The sequence below is a fragment of the Bidens hawaiensis genome, unplaced genomic scaffold, assembly GCF_021521415.1.
Source record: "Bidens hawaiensis isolate Kalapana, Puna unplaced genomic scaffold, B.hawaiensis_p1.1 tig00000780_1, whole genome shotgun sequence".
Taxonomy (NCBI): domain Eukaryota; kingdom Viridiplantae; phylum Streptophyta; class Magnoliopsida; order Asterales; family Asteraceae; genus Bidens; species Bidens hawaiensis.
This window is the reverse complement of record NW_027491045.1, coordinates 2,088,949-2,098,323: the sequence shown is the minus strand read 5'-3', so window position 1 is coordinate 2,098,323 and position 9,375 is coordinate 2,088,949.

Genomic DNA, 9,375 nt, shown 5'->3' with positions numbered 1-9,375 from the left:
CTTCGACGCCCTTTAGCTTACGCTCAGTGTGGTCAAGCACCCCCCTCTGGTCCAAGATCTCTTGGAGCTTCTTGGCATCTTCCATGGCCAAGGCATCATGAGCCTACTGGAGCCTCTCTAATTTGGCTTTAAGTTCCTCATTCTCGATGCGTAGAGGCTCAGCAGCAGCTTCAGCCTTGGTGGCCCTCTCGGTTGCGTTCCGTGCAGTTTCCTTAGCCAACCGAAGCTGTTCATTAACAGCTTTGGCGGCCTTGGAACGGGCCTCGAGACGAGCCTGAACTTCAACCTCAAGGGCCTTGAAGGCCTTCTCCTTCTCCGCAGCAACGACGGAGAGCCTCCTGTTCTCCTCCCGGACAGCCCGCGCCTGAGCTACTTCTTGGATACGAGCTGCCTTTAACTTGTCGTTTTCACGACAAAAAAGCTCGACGCGCGGCTGCATCCGGGCTACGAGAATGCGGAGCTCATTTGTCAACCTACCCTCCTGGTAGCTTGACATTGCTTCCCCCAGCGCCCCACTTGGGGCTGTGTGGCGTGCCCACTCGACGCATTCCACAGGCGTCCGAAGGGTTGTTCCTCGGCGGATGTTCCATCGTTGAACATACACTTCATTGGAATCCGACACTGCAAAAGCAAAAAGCAGTTAGGAAAAGATGATAAAAAAAATATATAAAATAAAATAATAAAAGGCCAAAATAACCCTACGCACCTGTAGGGTCGACGACAGGCCTGTAGCCGCCAAACCCATCACCCGAACCTAACTGATATCCATCCAAGAGGTCAAGCAGATGGGAAGGAGGCAGAGATTGGCTTGACGCCCCAACCCCGGACATACCTGAAGGACCGGTCGTAGTCGCCGGCGCCGGAGGAGGCATAGCGGAGGCCGCCGTGGTAGAAACCAACGGAGGTGAACTCACCGGAGGTGAACTCACAACCGCGGCCGCGGCTGTGGAAGAATCCACAGAAACACTCACCGACGGCTCAGTGAAGGAATCAGTGAATATGGCACTGACAGCCGGCGGAGACGTCGTCACAGTTGGAACAGTTGGCTCAACCGGGTGAGCAACTGACCAACAACTGAAGCAGGCGCAGTCGCCTGGGTCATCGCCTCAGGTAGGTTGACCAAACCTACCGTCATGGGTCCGGAGGTGCTCCTCCCCGCTCCACCCTGGAATGCGGTAGCATCCACGCCTGCACAAAGAAGATATATAAGTATAATGGCGGAAAGTTATGCAGTTAAGTTAAAGGAAGTATACTTACGGGTCCTTTTGAGCTTGAAGGTGCGAACGGGCGGGGACGAAGCCGATGGAGCCGGCCTCTTCGTACCGGTCACCGTCGTTGTCCTAGGCTGCTCGGAGGTGACAGCCGTTTCAACCTCCAGAGCAGTGGTCTCAACACCACCCGGGCCCCCCGCCGCCTCTTCACTCTCGGTCTCCGACTCAGACCGGTTCGCCTGGTCGGCAGTGGAGGCTACTTTCGCCTTGCCCTTCCCGCCAGCCGCCTTCTTCTTCCGCGCAAGAAAAGGACCATCTGCGGATTCCTCATCAGAAGATGACAAGATTAGAGGAATTCCAGCAGAGGTTTCAGCATTCAGAGGGCGAGGGTTAAATAGTCTTTTACCTGGCCGCGTGGCGCTCAGTATTTCGTGGCCTGGCGGGTAGGCCTCCACAAACCGATCCGCAGTCTGCGCAAGGATGGGCAACTCGTTCTCGTCAAGAGCACGAGTACCCAACCGAGCGGGACCGTCAGCTTCCCGCGGATGCAGGAGGGACTGCAAGTCATTTCCCTCTGAAATAAAAAGAAAAACAGTTAGAAAAAACCTTAAATCAACAAAGAAGACGGAGCATACCGTAAGGGATAAAGTTCAAACCGTATTCAAGTACGATGGGAATCTGTGGCGCATCCGCCCCAGCATCCTTCCACACCCTGCTCATACCGAGCATCACCATCCCGGACTCCGGAAAGCGGTAAACCGGAGTCTGGATCCGGGAAATCTTGGAGAACCATTCCGCCTCCTGGTAGTTGGAGGCGTGAAGGCTGGGGAGAGCTCTCCGTTCTTAAATGTCATCGCTATAGGGACGACACGGGCAGAGATCTAAAAGAACTCCCGCTTCCAAGACCAAAGACTGCGCTCGGTAGCGCAGATCTTCAAACCCTTGATCCGGGTGACCAGGGTGTACCAGCCTTGGATGCACCTCCAGGAGTAGAAGGTCATCAGGCGGTCGACGTGGGGATCCACGCCAAGAATGAGGCACACCCACTCAAAATGGCGGATCTTGGCAATCGCCATTGGGTGTACCTCGGTCAGGTGCACACCGTGTCTATCCAGAACACGGTATACAAACTTCGTCAACGGGAACCTAAGATTCCCATAGACGAAGAAGGCGGCATATACCCCTATTTTGCTCTTGGGGGCATCGTACACCGTCTGGTGTGGCTCCGGAAACTCAGGCTCGAACGGCTCGAGCATGAACTTCCGGACGATGTACCGGTAAAGCTCGATGGGAAGAGCACACTGGCATTCGCCAGCAGTGCTCTTATCGTCCTTATCGGACGTAGACGTCGGGTTCTCGACATACAAGTCAGACTCCTCGACGGTAGCTTCTGGATCATGAGTAGACGACATGTTTTGGAGGTAAAGAACGATTTCAGGAGAATGCTCGACAGAAAGTTAGAGTATTCGCCGGAAATCGCTTAGAAGAAGAAGAAAGAAGTGAAAGTATGGATTACCGTGAAACCTCTCCCCCTTTATATACTCATCGCAATGAATGCGATGAATTTAATGCGCAGGAGAGAGAAAAGAGTTGGTGCAATGAAACTATGACACGTGGAAAAAGCAAGCTGGCAACAGCTGTTGACGGGACGCGCGCCGTAAAATCTGCACCCACGCGCCCGAAAAATCGCGTCCACGCGCCTGAAAAAGCGCCTGGAATGACCATATACTGTTACGTCGCCATAACTTCTTGCACGTCCTGACACTGTCAGAAGAAACCGTCGGACGACGTTTCAACAGTTTGGACTGTTCTTATCCTTTCACCAACTCTTCGAATTTCAAAAAGATTCAAAAGTAAGCGGGACTATACCCCTTACCTTGGCAACCAGGTAACTATAAGACAGGTGCGAGTACAGTGTCAAGGCAAAACCCTTCACATACTTAGCACCCGCAGGGAATGGACACCAAGAATACCTTGGAAGTAAGATAAATATAAGACGAGTGCGGGTACAGTGTCAAGGCGAAACCCTTCACATACTTAGCACTCGCAGGGAATTGAAACCAAGAAGGATCTTCTGGGCCATGCTTGCAGAAAGGGAAATAACATCCCTGCATAGTGGGAACGTTGAGAACTAGATTGTTTGAAGCTCCAGGATGGAATTGGTTCTATAACATAATTGATCAGTGTGTTTAAAACTACCAAAACCACGTGGAGAATCTACACAAGTGAAACTCAACGCTCCTGACTTGCGAGGAGGTTACACACCTACCCGCATCATACCCAAAGATCAAGCAGAAAAGTCGGGAATTTCTGCACATGACATTAGGGAAACCGCGGGAAGAATCCCCACGGACAACCTTAAAACTAAATCCTTTTCAAAACCCCTTGCTTAAGTCCAAAGTTCACCTCACTTATTAACAATTCATGAGAAGAACATTGGACTGGGGGGACTTGAAGAGGTAGGTCCCAGCAGAGCCCAGTTGGACCCGCAAGACTCACCTTGAAGAGGGACGTCTGCGCAAGGACCAACTGATTCCGCAGGCCCCACCATGCTCAGAGATGAAGACCTTACGCGCATTACGCCAGCTGTTCATGCAGGGAAAGCCTCCCAATGGTGAAGTACCCCGCCTGTCCCCGCAGCTGCGGATACAAGCCATCAGGGAAGGCTACCCGCACTAATAGCAAGGCTACACGCACAAGGCACTAACTCTCAATAATTCAGTGTCACCTGAAGGAATGAGCAATGCGGGAATACTCCCGCCCAAATGAGCCAGTCCGTATGCTTCTGGAAGATCTTTTGTACTATACCTGCCAAGGTATGGACAAAATAGACAAGATCTGACCAAAGCAGCCCATGAACCAATCACAGGGTGACAGCTCACCGACAACAGTACGAATAGTACTGTTTGTCACTATTAGCCGCTGCCTACTCACCAACCCTTGTCGTGGCACGCACATAGCCTGCAGTTGGTGGAAAGGGAACAGTACACAGCCGGCCTTGTCACTATCAGCCGCTGCCTACCCACCAACCAGCATGGCACGTGCGTAGCCCATAGTTGGTAGAACAGGAATATTATACAGCTGGCTGTACCAGCTTGGAAACCTACCTTCGGCTATAAATACTCCAACACCTTGGAACGGTAGGATCATCTTGTATCTTATCTTCTCTAGCAATCTCTCTTTATATACACATATTCAGAGCAATCTAGTCTGATTCTCACGCCGGAGGGTGGTCACAAGGAGGTACCCCCCTTCTAAGTGACGAGCTCACGGTGTCTGTTTTGCAGGTCACCAGAAGAACCATCTTTGCCGGACATAACCCCTCTTGGGAAACATCTATTTAACCCCCAGATTATCCGTAATCTGCCCGGGGTCGATTAGTGTTTCTTCATAGTTGCATCTATTTAAGATACCAGTTGAGTTAGAAAACTTACAAGATTTAATAATAAGGGTACTAGATGGAAAAAAAATGCAGTAAACTACAATTATGCGTTTAGAAAGCGGACAGACATATCGGTGTAAATAAAATTAATTATGACATGGACATTAGTTTGGGACCGACAGATCGAGGAGTAGGGATTCATGCTTCATCATTTAGAGCCACAATCCGTTACTCTAGGTCCAAAATAATAATCTTGTAAATAATTCAAACAAGTTCAACGCGACGTGCTGACTAAAATATACGTGTTTGTATGAGAGTTTCCGTCATGGTTTCCTAAATCCGGGGCCTAGACTATATATGATAGTAGATCGAAAAGCTCCAAGAGAAAAGAAACAAAAGAAACATGACAATTCATTGTGTTGTGATCAAAGTGTTATAATTTCTTAGTGGAATAACTTAACTTTTTCCTTTTGATTGAGTATGAATAAAGATCCCAATTTAAATTATGTTCGAGTTGTATGAACCTCACACGGCATCCATGTTCCTTGGGGGCATAAAAAGTTGGTTTTACACATCAATGTTCCGTGTACGTACCGTTTGCTTTTGACACCTTTGGCGCTCTCGGCCCTGACGCGGTTCAGTTCCTTAAGCGGGTTCAACGAGTGGTCAGCAGTAACTCCGCTCATGCTAAGGGGAGCATTGTGTTTAGTAGGGTAGGGTTTGCTATTTAGAAGGGAGTAGCGGCGCAGCTTGTTGCCCGTCTATCTTCCGTTAGTCTGTAATTGTCTCTGTTTTAATAGACAGTTAATTCATGTAAAGAAAAATCACAGTGGAAGTTACAATAAACGTCTTAGTCTTGTAAAATGAAATTACTTCATGATTTGTCTAATGCTAGGTATTTATGTAGTGTTTGTTACACATGAATAACAAGCGGAATGAAATGGACATCTGTAAGGAATTAAACAGGGGGTGTTTTGAGTCCGACTTCTTTTGAGTTAAAAAAGGGAGTAAAAAAAGGGGCACGCAGGAAAAACCTTCTCCGTTTATTGTTAACTTTTTCTTGAGTAAAAAAAACTAATGCATCTAAGTTCTTAACAAAAAAATGTTTGGTTGGTCGATATAATGAAATCAATGATTACATAAGGAATTGCATTCCATTGTTTTTTGTTCTTTGTTTTCATTGAATTCCACTTTCATCCGATGCCATCACCTGGCCACCATAGCCGACGTTTCCGCCACCACAACTTTTAAAAAGACCCTACATCCAGCTTATGAGGAATGCAACTTTTAAAAAGACCTGGTGTACATAAGCTTTTAGTGTTTGGTCTAAAGACCATATGACATTTTCTAGATAGAACACAACCAAAATCATCTCATTTACATGTGAACGTGCCTAAATCTACACCTTTAATAACTATTGACATAAATCAAATAAAATAATAGTTTGAAGCTTACTCGGTTTATCAATGACCTAGTAGTTTAGTGGTATGGTTTTGTCCCTTCAAAAGTGAGGTGATGAGTTCAAATTTTTGCAAATGTAAGGTTAAGTGATTTTAGATGAACATTTTGCTTAAATAAAAAAAAAATTTACCCAGTCATGTATGGTTTTGAAGTTCTAAGAAGAATTGGTGGTTGCGAAGATCTAGTGGGTCAAGAGAACTTTGAAAGGTTATGATGCTGGCTATACCCTCTAGCTTTTAGTGTAATACTTTAAACCGAAGCAGGCTGACGTGTTACTATTACAGATATCATAAACCAAACAAACTCTATTTGAAAGAAGAAATAGAATCCAAACCAACAAGTTAAAACAAACTGAAGGAAATACTAAGTCTCATTTATATAAAGCTGAAATAAAAGAAAATAAATAAAGTCTTTATTCTTGAACTTCATTTTACTCTCATAACTGAATTCCGAATTACCTGTCAACAAATAAGATAAGCACAAACAAGAAAATACGGGTGAGCCAAAAGTTACACAGTAACAATAAGAACAATCAATAAGAACAATAGTAATGGCAATATGACTATAAACATAAGCAACATAATAACAAAATTTATCATAACCAAAATAAGTATGATACTGAAATCTGATACTTAGAACATATGACAATATAATACCAAAACAAAAACCGATACTAGTCGTATTACTAAACCAATAACCAATGGCGGCCCAACCATTTCGGAGGCCTAAAACAAAGTAAAAATCAAGAGGCCTTTTGTATTGCCTTTATTCGATTAACTTTTGAAAGTGTTCAATTTATTTGATCCATTTACAAAAAGTGATCCTTAACTATAAAACACAGTTCAAACCCATCTTTTGTATATCCAACTACAAAATATAAGTAAAGTAATTGGTTACAAAAGAAATCCGACTTTAAGTTGTGTTTGATATATTTGATACAAATATGTAACAAAAAATTATTTCTTTATAACACAAATGCTAGCACGAAAATTACTTAGAATACAAACAAAAAATAAATAAATTGCATGAGTAGGGCATTGCAAAAAAGATAATCATCACAAGATAAAAAAGTGATAGCGATGCTATTTCTAGATTGCTAGTGAAAGCAAAGATCTAAAAAACAAAATAATTTGAAGACATTTTTGGGAAAAAACAAATGAGGTAATTTAGCTGCTGGGATTCGAGCATGGGCGTTCAAGAACCCAATGCCAACATCTTACCACCACAATGCAGGAATTTAAAGTTAAAATATATTATATCTTACGTTTATAATATTTTTTATAAAAAGAGGCCTCAAAAATTTGGCAGCTTAAAGCCCTAGCTTTACTTGCTTAGCTTGTTGGGCCGGCCTTGCCAATAACGGTGACTGACTTACACGAAAAGTAGTTACCAAATAAGTCATGTAATTAAAGAAGTACCCGAAGCAAAAACATATAACTTATAACATATAACGTGTGACGTGTAACATATAACTGAACTAGGATCGATCCGTACGCCCCTAAACGACCAAAGTACTAGTTAGAGACGCCGTGAACTTTTAAAAACACACTGTCACGAAAAGTGTTATGCTCGGGTAACAGAGGACTAAACCTGAAAGGCAATATAACTACCTAAATATAACATATTAATACAAATTCGTATTATTATCCATACGAACATGCAATAATGTGTACGGGTTTATAAAATCTATTGCATGTTATAGGTATCTCTAACCAATACAGATAGCTAAACAAAACTATATTAAAGTTGACAACGTAAAAAAATGTCCAAAGACCAAACGGATCGTATCAATAGAGACAACTTGGTGGTACTAAAATATAAAATACCAAAAGTCCGAACAACAAAGTAACGGATTAGAATCTATACTATAAGTAAACGAAAACAAAGACCGTACTACAAAGTAACGGAATATAGTTAATATTATGAGTGAAAGAAACCAGAAACCGTACATTAACTTATCAAAGCAAAAGTAAGCAATTCGGGTCGTTTTTAAGTTGTTAACACCTACATTATAATTTCTTGAATTATGTTTATAAGTTTTGGTCTAGTTGTTCTATTCGTTTGCAACTTCGGTTCCAGCAACTTTTTAAGGTTTCCTTAACTTATTTTATTTATTTATTTATTTTAAAGGTTTATACTTGAAAAGTTCTGACGAGTAATAAGAAGTCCAAGCTTAGTTTAATATTAGTACCTTTGTATTATTCTTTTATTAATTAAACAAGTGCTACCAGCCTAGCTACTTTAGTTAGTGTTAATGGTGAAGGGTTGATTTATTTTACAAAACCTAGAATATAATAAAAGCTTATGTACATGTTCTTAACTAAATTAATTAATTAAGATAAGATTTTCAATTATAGCATTTATAAAGTATTCATAATGGGTAATTCTTTTGAGCTTTTTGTTCCGGCCAACAGTGGCTTTATTAAACTTTAATTTAGGATGAAAATCAGCATTTATAATGACTCAAGTGACTTATGACTGATCGGCATGGACCGATGTGTCTTATTCGGTTTAAGAACAAGTCATTTACATTCACACCGAACATGACTTCACATATAACTAGTATTATTTTGTTCTCAATGTGACGAATTCCAAATAACTAGGTCTGTATTGTCGGAATAAATCCAACGATCACATAAGTTACTCTTGAACAGATAAAGCATAAACAAAACAGAAAACGAAGGACCACATTCATTACCTGAATTAGGGGTGAGCTAGAAAACCAAATTAACTGAACCGAAACCGAATTAACCGAAAACACCGAACTGAAGCATTAACCGACGGTTAATTTTTTGTTTTTTTGAAAAACCAAATTTTCGGTTTCGATTCGGTTTTCCATTTTTTGAAAAACCGAAAAAAACCGAACCGAACCGATTAATGGTGATGAAGAAGATTATGAAGACTGGGATTAAACTTTGAAGATGAAGAAGATGATGAATGAAGATTAGAACTAAACTTTTTAGTGTTTTTTGGTTAAGAACTTTGTTGAATTTTAAACTCTATTACTCTAGCAACTTTGTATACGTATGGTTCCACGTAACATGTGTGACATGCGTCAATATCGGGTCTCGTTTGCATTCGTTTATCATGTAAACGGACCCATTTTGTAAACTAAAGCTTATGATATAATCAAAATGATGGATTTTATGTTACAATATTGTTTTACACTTGTTGGGTCTTGAAAACATCCTTTTTAGCCATTAAAACTCCTTAAAAATGACTTAAACCAAACTTTGTGGACTATTATTTTTATTTACCAAAAACTTGTTTGACCATTTCAACCATCACATGCATCTTTACCCTATTTGTATGAACCATACT